At 29.2% G+C, this 13,805-nt stretch overlaps 1 long non-coding RNA gene across 5 annotated transcripts in view; it reads left to right on the top strand.

Moving 5' to 3' along the window:
• The window catches only part of LOC142333784 (uncharacterized), a 71,926-nt gene extending 59,240 nt beyond the window's left edge, over window positions 1–12,686 (top strand). For all 5 annotated transcript variants that reach the window (XR_012758694.1, XR_012758691.1, XR_012758692.1 and 2 more), the window contains 3 exons: window positions 298–538; window positions 6,906–7,027; window positions 12,453–12,686. This is a non-coding gene — a long non-coding RNA (uncharacterized LOC142333784). The remainder of the gene's footprint in view (window positions 1–297; window positions 539–6,905; window positions 7,028–12,452) is intronic.
• The last annotated feature ends 1,119 nt before the right edge of the window (window positions 12,687–13,805 follow it).

Genomic DNA, 13,805 nt, shown 5'->3' with positions numbered 1-13,805 from the left:
TTGTTTAATTTATAAATATCATCTCAATATCTTTGAGTTGTCGCAGTAGAGTTCTCTTAAAATAATTTTTTGGACAATTACTAGATTTTCGTAAGAAGTTCTGTATGCCTTCCATACTAGGTAAAACCATGGTTTTATAGTGTTTTTGTTTTTTAATAGGAATTTTTTATTTTATGTTTCTTTAAGATGAAAGCCACTTTTCATTGTTTGTTTTCTGGAGATTTTTATTTTTTTTCTAATATATTTAAGTAATGATTTTACCTAAGCGTTTCAACTTTCTTTCTTATTCCTGTTTAGGTATTACTTCAGAGGATGATACGTGTGAGTTTAAGTGAAGTGTAATCTTGTACAGTCTCAGTTCAACCATTCCTTAGATGTGCGGCTTGAAATCCAACCACCAAAGAACACCGGTATCAATGATCTAGTTAGTATTCAAATACATACAAAAGTAACTGCCTTTACTAGGATATGAACGCTGGAACTCTCGACTTCTAAATCAACTTATTTGGGAAGATGTGTTCACCACTAGACCAACCCGGTGGGTTTTCTGTAATGTTGCTTTAATTTGAAATTATGTAATGTTACATATGAAGTTGTAATTGATCAATTGCATGCATCAACGTGTTTATCTCAGTATATAAAAAAAGTTTAATTTTATGTAAGAATATATATACATAAAAATAGAGGTACTTTTGAGGTGATCACATTTAATATGAATACAAACATAACCTCACAAATTGGTGAGTTTAAAAGAGCGAAATTCTTGGTTCATTTATCTAGGTAGTATTTTTTTTAAATGCTATAAATTTTTTATATGAAAAGGAATACGATGTTAAAAATAAAAATTTAACAGTTTTTTCTAAAGTGAATGTGACAGAAGCTTAACCAGCTTTTGTCTTCAAATAACACTAATGCTACATTTTAAGGAAATAATGTTGACTGATGTGAAGTAATAATATTCTATGATTTAACGTAAAATAATGCATGAAGTTAGGTGGTCTAATCCAGAAACATGAATTTGCATCCATATTTATACATGTATTTTCTTTTAATTTAATTAATATTTTTATGAATACTATATTTTTTTACGGCAGGTATTTTAATTTAAAGTAAAATTTTCAGAATTTGTTTCATTAATTTAAATATAAAAGAAATCAGTAAATCCTTAATACGTTACTGTACAATCTGTAACCTGTAACTTACTGATTCTTTTATTACACAAATCTTTTTTGGATAAATTTTTTTCACAGGTCCGCAGGAACTGAGGGAAAATAAATGGAAACTTATATTTCAGGAAACAACAAGAAAATGGATAGGAATTCTGGGTGACCCGTAGTTAAAAATAAAGGAAAAACTTAAACAATCAAATAATACATTGTATTTAGAATACTGAATCTGTATTCTAATACTGGAAAAATCAATATTCTAGTATCGAGTTGGGATTCTAAGTACAAATATTAAAATGTGAGATTTGCTAATTAGCTTTGCGAATGTAGAACTATTAAGACTTGGCTTGTCTTTTGGTCTCTACTCAACTAGAGGAATCCTATACGTGTAAATTATTCTTTTATAAAATGGCAAAAAAAGTGATTACATTTTTCTGGGACCCAAATTATTGTATTACTATTATTTTAAGGTCGATATACAAGAAATTAAAACACGGACTTTGCACATAAAAATTAAAGATTCAGTTGCTACTGATGGAATTCCTTTCTCAATACTGAAGTCATAAACAACAAATTTAATTTATAAATCTTTCATTAGTAGAAGATTTATCAGTAACCTCAAAATCTCTTATTATTTTGTAAAAGAAACTAACAGTATTTAATTTACAAAATTAAAGATTAATTTTCTGGAAAAAAGGACCAGTAATAGATTCACAAATTCTTGAATTACATGCATTTATAATAATCAGCGTGGTTGAAATTCTATTGAGTTTCAACTGTTGAAATAACTATTTCCCAGCTGAATCTTTTTTAAATAACAGAAAAAATGCGTAGCCGTGTTTTTTTTTTTGTATTTTGTACCATTTTCTCTTTCTTTGGCACAATTTCACGCAACCATTATTCTTTGGTCTCTGAGATGTAACGGTGAATCTGTGTTTCATGTAGTGTAATAGAACGTTGAAGAAACTGAGTGGAATTAGATTTAAATAAATTTATATAATAGCCTTGAGAAGTTTATGGTCAGTTGTTAACAAATGCAGCTCCCATAGAGCAGAAAGTTTTTCACACCTAAAATGTTTATAGGTGTAGTTGACACATCTATTGAAATGTTTGCGATGTCAACTAGCTCGTGTGCATAATTGTAGCGGACACCGTCATGAGTCGGTGATCATTTAATACAACATTGTGAAATTTTTGATGATTTTGTCAGTCTTAGCAGGTTTTGGATGTGCTGAGCTTTTATCATCCTAAATTGATCTACATTTAGCAGCCCACTTTTTTAATTGAAAAAAAATGAAAACAAAGAATCTTTAAAGTGAATTTAAAACTTTTTTATGTCTGTTAGAATTACCGTTTTTAACACAAGTACTTAGTAACAGTTCAGACTTAATATATTTTATCCATATTCCAAATAATATTAAACTTTGTTTTATTCTTGTGCTATACAACCGTGAAAATAAACATATACATCTGATACTTCATAGCATAACATCTAAAGATTCATACCTAAATAGTAATTTGGTCATACTTGCACCACATCTGTGTTGGGTGCAGAACTTTTTGAACAGCCTTGGTAAAAGATATGTATATTACATTTTAAAATGTATTTAGGGATATATTTTTATTTATATGCAGGTTAGTGCTCTCACTGATTAAAACCTCTCTCCCATTCTTACAACTAATTTTTTTTTTTTTTTTGCATAGGAGGAGGGGAAAACTCTACCAGCCACTGCTTGCCCATACAAGACGGCAGTGTCGGGCTTGCACCGACTAAAACCCCTCCCCCTTACTTAACTTAAATTATAATTTATGAACTTGACCTATAACTAAAATTATATTTTAACGAAATTGACCTAAACACTAGCAGCTTTAAATCCTAACCTAAGGGAGCAAGTTAGGTTAGCATGTAATCTAACTCCCCTAAAATAACAGCCTCGTACTGCCATCAGTGCGGACCTGACGGCGGCTGACAGAGCTTAACCCCCCCCGGAAACCAAAAAAATAAAATAAAATACAAAAAAAATTCACTAATGAATGTAAATATGTACATGAATTTCTTGATAAAATAGAACAAAAATTATGAAAATTGGACCACTGTTTACAAATTAATTGGTTCCAGAAGCCCGATAGTACATAGCCTACAGTATCCATCCATATTATGAAATTATTAATATTTTATAAATATTAATTTGTTATCAACAAATCAATCCGTATTTGTTTTTGGATAAAATATTTCATTTTGGGTAAATTTTTTCTTTAAATTTATATATAGGAAAACACTCCCCATGTAATCTTTTACTGCACCTTGTACAGACAGTTCTTGTTTTTCTTTTTAAAGAAGACAACCGCAACAAAAATAAACTTAATGCAACAAAACTGCTGGATTACATGAATTCACAGCTTTGAAATAAATTAGTATAAGAAGCTAACAGGTAAGTTACTTTTTACCTTATTTATGATCGGATACCTTTAGAACAGAATTAGTATATATTAATTACCAAACTACCATTTTTTTGTTGAATATGAATTATTTCAGTAAACCATTTTTTAATCATTTTGATGAAAAATATGAGTTACTTATGTACTTACAAGTACATGAGTAACGAGAACAACTTCCTTCCTAACAAGTAGAACAAAACTAAATAAGTAATTCTTAAAAAGAAAATTTAATAATACTGTACATCAAATAATACACTAACTTCATACAAACATTTAAAAAAATAATACAAACACATAATCTAAATTTTATACTATGTACCATTAGTATTAGAAGTTTTATAAATATTAACTATTATGAAGATAATTTTATAGAAATTTCTTTATGAACAGTAACGTGTTTTTCTAATCTATCTTTTCTACTAAAAGACTTTTGACAAAAATCACATGTAACTTTTTTCTGTCCAGTATGAATAGAAAGATGTGACCTCAGATGACAACTCTGGTTAAAAGAAAATTGACAAAAATTACACGAGAATTTTTTCTCACCAGTGTGAATGGAAAGATGCGCCTTTAAAAAACAACTTTGTAAAAATTTAATTTCTTTACTAATTTTTCGTTGGGGTTCTCAATTGTTTATCTCACTAAGTAAGTCATTTTACACTATAGTTAGAATTTAAGTTTGATTTATTTTTTGTAATGAAAAATCGATAATGTGGGCGTAATCCTGTGATGTAAATTCATTTTACGTAAATATTTATTCCATGATATTGCCTCTCGTTGTTCATAAATCAAGTTCACAGAATTTTTATAATTCATATTGAATTTTAATACCGATGAAAATCTCCATTCCTTTAAGCAGATGATGATCCTTTTGTGAATGTATCTGCTGCCTGTTTTTCAGACAATGAAGCTTCCCGCTTTCACAAGCTTCTTCACATAATTTCCATTTCCTTATAAACTGCCTCGTTCTATATTATCCTTCTGTGTATTAGTTTTTGATTGTGCAGGTCCTTGCTATTCTTTCGAGTTTTAGAATTTTATCTATCCCTGCTGTGTGGCTTGTTTAGAATATAGTCTCACTACTTTATATTATTACAGTTGGATGACTGGTAATGGTTAAGTTTGGTGGCTACGAGAGGCATTTTTTGTTGTGTGTGTTGTTAGTGAGGTTTTGTGCGTTGACAGTTTGTAGATTCTATTTCTGCATGTGGTTTTCTTGTTTAAGTTGTATGTGATGATTTTTCCAAGGTACTTGAATTTTTCTACTTTTTTAATCTCTTGATTATTTACTGATATTTTGTTTGTAAGTGGAGAGTTAGTTAACATCAGTTTTGTTTTTTTAAAGAAGTTTTTAAGCTTATTCTGTGTGGTATCTCCTGCGGTGAACTTATTTATGTTTTGGCTTCTTGGATGCTATTTGCTAGGAGGACTAGATCGTTAGTAAAGCCTAGACAGTTTAGTTTTGTGTTTTCTTTCTTTCTTCTGATGTTTGTGTTTTTTGTATTTATTTCATACCGCTCCTCTTTGCGAATTCCAAGGCGCAATTGAACAGTCCATCTCCCTGTCTCAGCCTTATGCGTATCATGAATGGGTCTGAAATTTCTCTAAATTGTACTTTAGATGTTATGTTTGTTATTGTTAGTTTTACCATTTTCATTAGTTTTGGGTAGAGTCCTAAATGTCTCAGCATTTGTAGCAACGAGGTTCTGTGAATACAATCGTAGGCTTTATTAAAGTATATAAATGTTATAGCTAGTGGTTTGCTCATTCTCTTATAATATGCCATCATTAACTTTAGTGTTATCTGTTTAGGGGAGCTTCTTCATGGTTTTAATATTCCCTGATAGTCACCTAGTTCTTCTTTTTATAGGTCTTTAATTTTGTTGTATAAGATTTCTTGAGAAGATTTTGTATAATTTTTAAGTTCTGTAATGACATTTCATATGTCTTGTATTGTTCACTGTGGGGGGGGGGGGTGTTTATCTTTTCTGTCTTTGTTTTAATTAGTATATTTGTGTTTATTTGTACAGGTTCTGTAGGATCCTCACAGTTGAATAATTTATTTAATACTTCTGCCATTATTTCTGCAATTTCTATGTTATTTGTGCTTGTCTGCCATTTTTCTTTTAGCATCAGTGTTGGGGAGTTCATTCCTTTAAAGTTGTTTGTAGTTGTTTTACCTTTGTAGTAGTTTTGTAATAATCTCAAGAGTTGGTTTTATGATAGTTTCTTCTATTCAGTTTGGGAGTTCTTGTGATTGCCTATTTATTTTCCTTACTGTTTTGGAGAACAATTTTCTGGTGGTTTTCAATCGGTTTACGTTTTCTTCCATTTTGAGGCTTTGGAACTTTAACCGTGCTTTGTGTCTTTCTTCATACACTTTATCGCACTCATAGTTCCACCATAGATGCTTTTTATGGTGATTTTTAGGTGCCAGTTTGTTCATTATGTTTTTTAGTATTTGAATGATTTCTTCCAGATTGTCTTAATTTTATGTTTTTATCTCTTTCTTCTTGATACTTCTCACTTCCGGTTACTTGATGTGGGTCATAGATGTCTTTCTTCTCCCTCTGTTTTTTCTTTTTTGTGGATTGAATCTTATCTTTATTTTGATTAGTTAGTTGTTATAACAGTGTCTATTTCTCTCAGGACATTGAATGTTTCCTTGTCTTAAGTTTATTTTTTTCCTGTTAAAGTATGTCGATTTAGATATGAGGTGATATGTCTTTTAGAGTTCCACAAGTTTTTGTCCATATTTGTTGGTTCTTTTCTGTGGCGTCCTCTTTTTGATGCTATTTCTGTACCTTCTTTCTCTACCCAGTTGTATATTATAACCTCCTATTTGAATTTGTGTATTTCTATTTATTTGGCTTATTGTTGGTTGAGGAGTTCCCAGAAATCTTTGACTTCTTTTTTAGATCTATCGTAGTTATTTCTCTCATTTACTTGAAACATTGCATTTATTATTGATTTAGAATTACCGCAACAGTTCAACAGCTTATTTGATAAAGCAGCTTCACCTTAAGCTGCTGTATTGTAAATAGCTGCCTATTTGATAGTAAATATTACAATTTGTAGCATAAGTTTTAAGGTGAGTAGCAGCAAAGAAACATTTTAGTGGTTTTCCCATGCAAAACCTTTCACGTTAAAGTCGCCTAATAATAATAATATAACAGTCGCTGAACTGTTAATGTGTCTTGAAAGTGAATTAGAGTTGCAATTTATTATCATTTTATAAATTATACAAATAATCATAAATATATTTACTTTATAGCATTCAAATTTTGATTTTTATTACAGGAAGTAGATTTAGTACAACTGAAAGAGGAACCTCTAGATATTATTAATGGTGATATTGAAAAAGATCCTTTATCAATTGAAGAGACCAACTTGGTTAAATTAGAAAAGTTGAAATTGAAAGGGTAAGTGTTTTAGATTTTGTATTCAATAGAACACCAATTATCCAGATGGACCTTTGCAAAGCCAAACCTGGATAATTGGAAAGGGTAATTTAAAAAACTGCTATTACATACTATACGTATCATTCTAATATTTAATTTGTAACGCTACGGAAAAAAGTATAAAGAAAAATAAATGTATTTCAGTCATATTAAAATAAAATTTTGAATAATGTAAGTGTAAGAAAAAACTGTAAAGTGCTACTAAAAAAGCAGTGTGTAGAAATTTTCTTTTATAATTAGTTTAACAAAGGCCTAAATATACACGTTTTAGCTAAATGAATTACAAAAAGTCAGTTAAAAAATCCAGTAAAATCAAGATTGATAAAAAAGTCCTTTTAAGGAAAATATTTATTTGGATTGTCTTAAAATTTTTCAAGTAATGATTTAGTTTTTTTTTTAAATTACCTAGTCCGAATTTAAGCATTGTAGTTAGTTGGAAATCTAGAAAATTGGTGCCATACTGTTAACTTTTCATTATTACATAATAAATTTTGGGTTACATATAGTTTATTTCTTAACTCGAGTATGCGTGAATGTGTATATGTATATATTTATCCCACCAAGCTGGTCTAGTGGTTTACTCGTAAATCAGTTGTTTAACAGCTTATTTTCCAAGTTAAAGTTTCTCAGGTTTAAACCTAGTAAAAGTTAGTTGCTTTTATATGGATTTAAAAACTAAACCGTGCATACTAAAAATTTGCGTTTGTGGCAGGGGTTCCATTAACCATACGTCACAGGAATGGTAGGCCTGAGTGTAGAAGATGGTAAAAGGCCGTGGTAGAGTTGCCTTATTGTTGACTAGTCGGACAAATTGCAATATACACATTAAAAAAAATAAAATGTATATATTTTTATTGGCTTTTGTAATTTTCCATAGATAATAAATTCGTATGAAAAAATAGAAATTTATAATTTATAGTTTTTTTGCAAGGTGTAATTTATTATAAAATAACTTATCTACAAGGTTTGCAAAAATATTGCATTTCCTGATAGGGCGAAAACAAGATTTCTTCATTTGTTGGCCTATTTCTGTCTCAATTCTTGGATATTCCTTTTCATTTCTAGCAGTTAGACAGAGATTTTTAATTGTATTGAAATACTGTTTTTAATCTTTTATTATTTCTTTATTTAATTGGACAATAATATTATTATGCCCTTTATATAATAATGAGCTTTATAATGAACTAACTAGATATGATGGTTACTGAAAGATGTGAATCTACATCTTCTATTTATAAATATTAGGAAACCTGGAGAACCCGAACGAATGCCGTGTCTTACTCCAGATTTATCATAAATAGGCTTACAGATGAAATTATCTTTTTAACATACGGAATTCTGTTTGAAAGAAATGAATGTATCAAAGATGACAATTTATTGTTCAGTCCACACACAGCAAATTTTTAAATAAGTTTTTGGGTGTTAACTAAATAAAATGCTCAGCAAAAATTAGTATAAATTGCATCAAAATAACAATCATTTAGCGCATCAAGTATCTCCCATTACACACAAGTTTGTGTAGATTTACCTTCCAAAAAAACCATCTTTAGTGAAACTATAATTTTTTTTGCAAGGTATAATTTATTGTAAGATAACTTATCTGTGAGGTTTGTAAACACATTGCATTTGCTGATAAGGTGATAATTATTGATATCTTAATGTCGCCTTTTTTAAATAATGGGCATATGTAGCAAATTTTTCAAACACTAGGAAAAAGAAGAGTGCTTAATGAACGGTTGAGAAGAGCTTAGTTAAAAACCACAAAAATGGCAGAGCATTTCTTCACTAAAAGAGGAATCATTAATTCGTCAGATGACCTCTTCAACATCATTCTCAGTTAATATAATCTTACTGCAGGGATCATTACAGTTAAATGTAATTTAGTCTAGGAAAAATCATTGTTAATAGACACTCCCAAATTTTTTTTAGCAAAATGTTCTTCAGTATTAGCATACTTATTTTCCAAAAGCATATGAGGTGGATAAGACCTATCATCATTTTTTTTTTAGCAAATTTAAAAATTTTTGTAATCATTTGGTAAAGATTCCTCAATTTTAACAGTGTAATTTAATAATAGATTTTTATGACTAAGAGTATTACACACACTTTGTTCAGAAATAATTATTTATAACAAGTAGTTTTATATTTTTTAGGGAGCTTATGGAACATTTTGTTATTAATAATAGTGATAATAAGTACACTAGAAAAACACTATGAAACTTGCATTTCTTGTATAAGTACTTTTGGTGTATGATAATCCATTGTTGTAATTCCTCTGGAAAAATTTCTTCATCATGATGAACATCAAATTTCAATTAAGCATGGCATTTTTCTTATACTACAAAATTCCATTTCTATGTTCCATGTAAAAGCTTCAAGATTTTTTGGCAATATAAAAAAATATATATATATATATTATTTGAAATCAGATTCATTTGGTAGATTTTGTGTAAAATTTATATTTTTATTATCAGGCATGTATTTACCTGGTATAAGATTAGAATTCAAAATATGGGTCCTTCCATGTTGAATCAACTAGGGGCGACCGCCGAATGGGATGTTCATGAAATTTTATGTGAATAACCTTTTGATATAGTTGTGAGAAAATACAGAATTTCAGATCTCTATCATTAACCATTTTGTTTTTAGAGCCCTTCAAATTTATTGAAAAATGGTTTGACTAGCGGCAATAATGTTAGATCGAAATAACTTTGTTATTTATTAAGGTAGAATATTAAACTTAAACTTATTTTAAAGCTTATTTGTTACTCTTTAATATAATATACAGCAAGCCTATGTTTACATGAATCTTTATTTCAATGTTGTCGTGTTTGGCATTTGACCTTGAATTTCAGAAAAATAGGTCCTCCATCTTTTATGAAAAATATATTTTATTTATCATTATTTTATAAAATAGCTGTGCAGATTTGAAACCAGGACTGCTTTGGGATTAGAAGAAAAAAATATGTTTCAATGTTTTACCAAAAAAAAACTTTTTTGGGGGGTTTTTAGGTGGTAAATACTTAAATTTTTGTTGTCTGAACTTGCAAAATCAAATAAAACGTCTTTCAAAAAGAAACTGAAAGTAATGAGGTAAAATTTGTTTTACCTCATTTGTGTTTTCTTTTAGTAAGAAATAATATACTTCAACTCAAAAAATTGGCTAATAATGATGTAATGCAGTGAGTCAGTGTAATTAATACAAATTGTAAAAGAAAATGTACTGAAGCTTACTACATCATCAGTTTAGTCATAATCTGTGTCCATTTTTTTAATGTAAACAATATTAAATGTGACCTAAAATATTTTATTTATTTAAACAATTTATTTGTGGAATAACATCATGTAAGAAAGTATGATGTACCTGCCATGAAGTCAAGATATTCAGTGTTCATTTATTGATTGCTAAGTGTTGTGTGGTTACAGGTGCAGGTACAGGTTTTTATTTTTAACATTTTCCCATCACAGTGATCCACGGTTGATTAGCGCTCCGGGAAAATATGTTGGTATCTTATTGCCTCCATTCATAGTCTTATGCTACCCTCTTGTGAAAAAAATTTCAAAACATTACAGTATATTAAAGAGATTTGAATATTTTTTATGCCTGTAACAAAAAAAAATTGAAACTGTACAAAAATTACGATAATTTAATTGCAGAATTTTTTTTACTCATTTCTATCACGTTTTTTATTAGTGAAATTTTTTTTTTTGCTTTGTTTATGAAACATAGTTTGCTGATTTTAAAAATAATACTTTCAAGAAAGTCTGCTGAAAATTGGGCAAAATATGATGAAAAACCCGTGTCATAAATCACAGATTAGCAACATATGTTAGTATAAGTGAAAGTAGATTCAGAAAACTTTGTTTTATAAAGATCCCCACCACTCAAAAGGCTATTCAGATTGACAAAAAACCATTTTTACTATACTGTTATTCATTACGAATCGATATGTGTTACATGTTTACCGATATCATTTGTCTGAAAAGATATTTATAGACCTCAAGTAAAAGTGACGTATTTATGACCACAAATTCCTTCTTTTTTTTGTGTGTTTCAATACACCGATATGTTGCTAGTAAGATAAGCTATTTTTGTAAATAGTAAATAAATCCCCGTAATCTTCATAGCAATTATAATACACAAGTTACACATACACACAAGCACATTTCTGAGAAAAAATGGTCATATTCTTTCTAGTCTAAATAAAACATTTTACATCGAATGAACGTCATTCAAATTGTGTAATAAAACTGATTCCTTTGTGAATATAAAAAAAAATAACCGACTTAGATGCCATATAAAACAGCGTTTTAAAACTGACGCCGTACATAACCAGTTCCAAGGCTACATGATCTGAAAAGGTTAAGTTATTTATATTTTGAAGTGTGGCAACTTTTTACAATAATAAATTAATCCATTTCAAGAAGTAAGTCATTATAATGTTAGTAAAAATTGAAGAGAAGTTTTAGCTTGGATGACTGAAAAAAATCCAAGTTTAGAAAGTGATTGGTAGATTTGTAATAAGTGTCACAAAAAACTTGCCTCGGTTAGTTAGTAATAAAGCTTCAGAAGAAGAAGCCCTTTATGATGAAGCGAATTATGCATTAGACAGGCTCATTTAGAGTCTAGTGAGTATTGGGGAATCAGCTGTAAAATCTAAAAGGTTGCAAGAGAAAATATCCTACAAAAAAGATTGCAAAAATTGAGTAATCAATTTTGGAAAAAATATTTAATGTAGCTACTAAAAACTCTGAAACTTTATTTCAAGTTGAACCTGATATCGAAATCTTTGAAAAGTTGAAAGAAAAATTTAATTGTACAACAGATAGAAGTCTTAAAATCAAAATTCTTACACGAAGTCAGAGCATCAAAAAAAGTGCAAGATGAATTCCCAGCAACAACAAATTTCATGATACAACAGGCAAAACCACTAAATGTAACTGTAATTATTTAAAGATGTGCTTTATTATATTGTAATTATTAGTCGTACAGTTATTATTTATATTATTGTATATCTTCTATTAGAAGAGATAAGTCTAGAGAATTATATTTTATACATAATTATGTTTTATACTTGTGTTTGTTTTTATGATCAATTAAAAATGTTGGAAATTTATAGTTTTACTTACAATTATTAACTTAATTTCACTATTAAGTATAAAGTGAAATGATTTTCAATAACATTTTGACGTAATTAACATTTTTACTGATTTTCCCACACAAAACCTTGCACATTAAACTCTCCTAATAATAATTTTACTGTGGTTGCACCGTTAATGTGTATGGTGAGTGAATTAGTAATACATTTATTTTTATTTTATAAATTATACAAATAATTATAAACATATTTACTTTATATCATTCATTTTTTGTTTTTTATTACAGCAAGTAGATTTAGTACAACTGAAAGAGGAACCGCTGGATATTATTAATGGTGATGTTGAAAAAGATCCTTTAGCAATTGAAGAGACCGACTTGGTTAAATCATGATGAGCATCAAATTTCAATTAAGCATGGTATATTTCTTATACTACAAAATTCCATTTCTATGTTCCATGTAAAAGCTTCAAGATTTTTTGGCAATATAAAAAAAAAAAATATATATTATTTGAAATCAGATTCATTTGGTAGATTTTGTGTAAAATTTATATTTTTATTATCAGGCATGTATTTACCTGGTATAAGATTAGAATTCAAAATATGGGTCCTTCCATGTTGAATCAACTAGGGGCGACCACGCCCCTAGTTGATTCAACATGGATTGATTCAACATAACGCAAGCATACATACCGCATTCAACATCTTGTTGAAACTCTTAACCAGCCCGGCACTTAGTTCATAAATGGTATTTCTCCGACTCATCGAAAAAAAAAAAAAAAATTGTTATACAATATATTTTCTTTGACTGATCTGCCCCTATCTCATTCATATCTCACAAAACATAAGAACTGTGAAATTTTTTCCATAGATGTTGATTCATCAAATTGAATACTAAAAAAAATAACTTGAACCTTGTTGCTGAATTATCTGTATGCGAACATTGCTAAACATGCCAATGCATGGTTGCCTTGATTCTCTATCAGCAGCTATGCCTTGATACGCTGACGTTAGCAAACGGGATTTTTTTAATTATTTTGATTTCCCCACGCCTATGTAAACAATGATCAGATCAATTGCAGCAGGCAATGTGAGGTTTTTTGCAATTGTATGGGAATTGGCCATCTTAGCTACTGAATGATTCAAAATAAGATGCTTCAAGTGCTCAAAACTATTATCAGTTTTGATTGATTTAAAAATCGAAACTTGTGATTCCTCAAAGTATGTAATTTGCTTCCGAAAATTTCAAAGGGTTTGTTGTTATGATCAGGATGATTAGATTCAAGAGTAGAATTAATTTTGTTGGCTTCATGATTTCATCAGAGAGGACTTAATAAAAACAACACTTGTGGCTTTTCACCGTATGAAATAAAAACATAATTTAAATAATTGTCATTCTACAATCTTTTACCAATCGAAACCTAAACCTCAATTATAATTTTTTTAATAAATATCCGCTTTTAAAAACTTAAATAAAGGCGACAGACGCACGCTTCGCATTCGAAACCTGAAGTTCTACAATCGTTTATGCTTGTTTCATACTATTAAGAGCACGTTGTGTTCAAACGTATAATATGCATTATCGAACATGACGCTCTCACAGTGAATATTATGCATGCAAACTAAATTACAAAAGGCATG

The sequence above is a fragment of the Lycorma delicatula genome, chromosome 13 (assembly GCF_047948215.1).
Source record: "Lycorma delicatula isolate Av1 chromosome 13, ASM4794821v1, whole genome shotgun sequence".
NCBI classification, from domain to species: domain Eukaryota; kingdom Metazoa; phylum Arthropoda; class Insecta; order Hemiptera; family Fulgoridae; genus Lycorma; species Lycorma delicatula.
The sequence above is the reverse complement of the archived record's forward strand: the minus strand, read 5'-3'. Positions and strand labels throughout refer to the sequence as shown.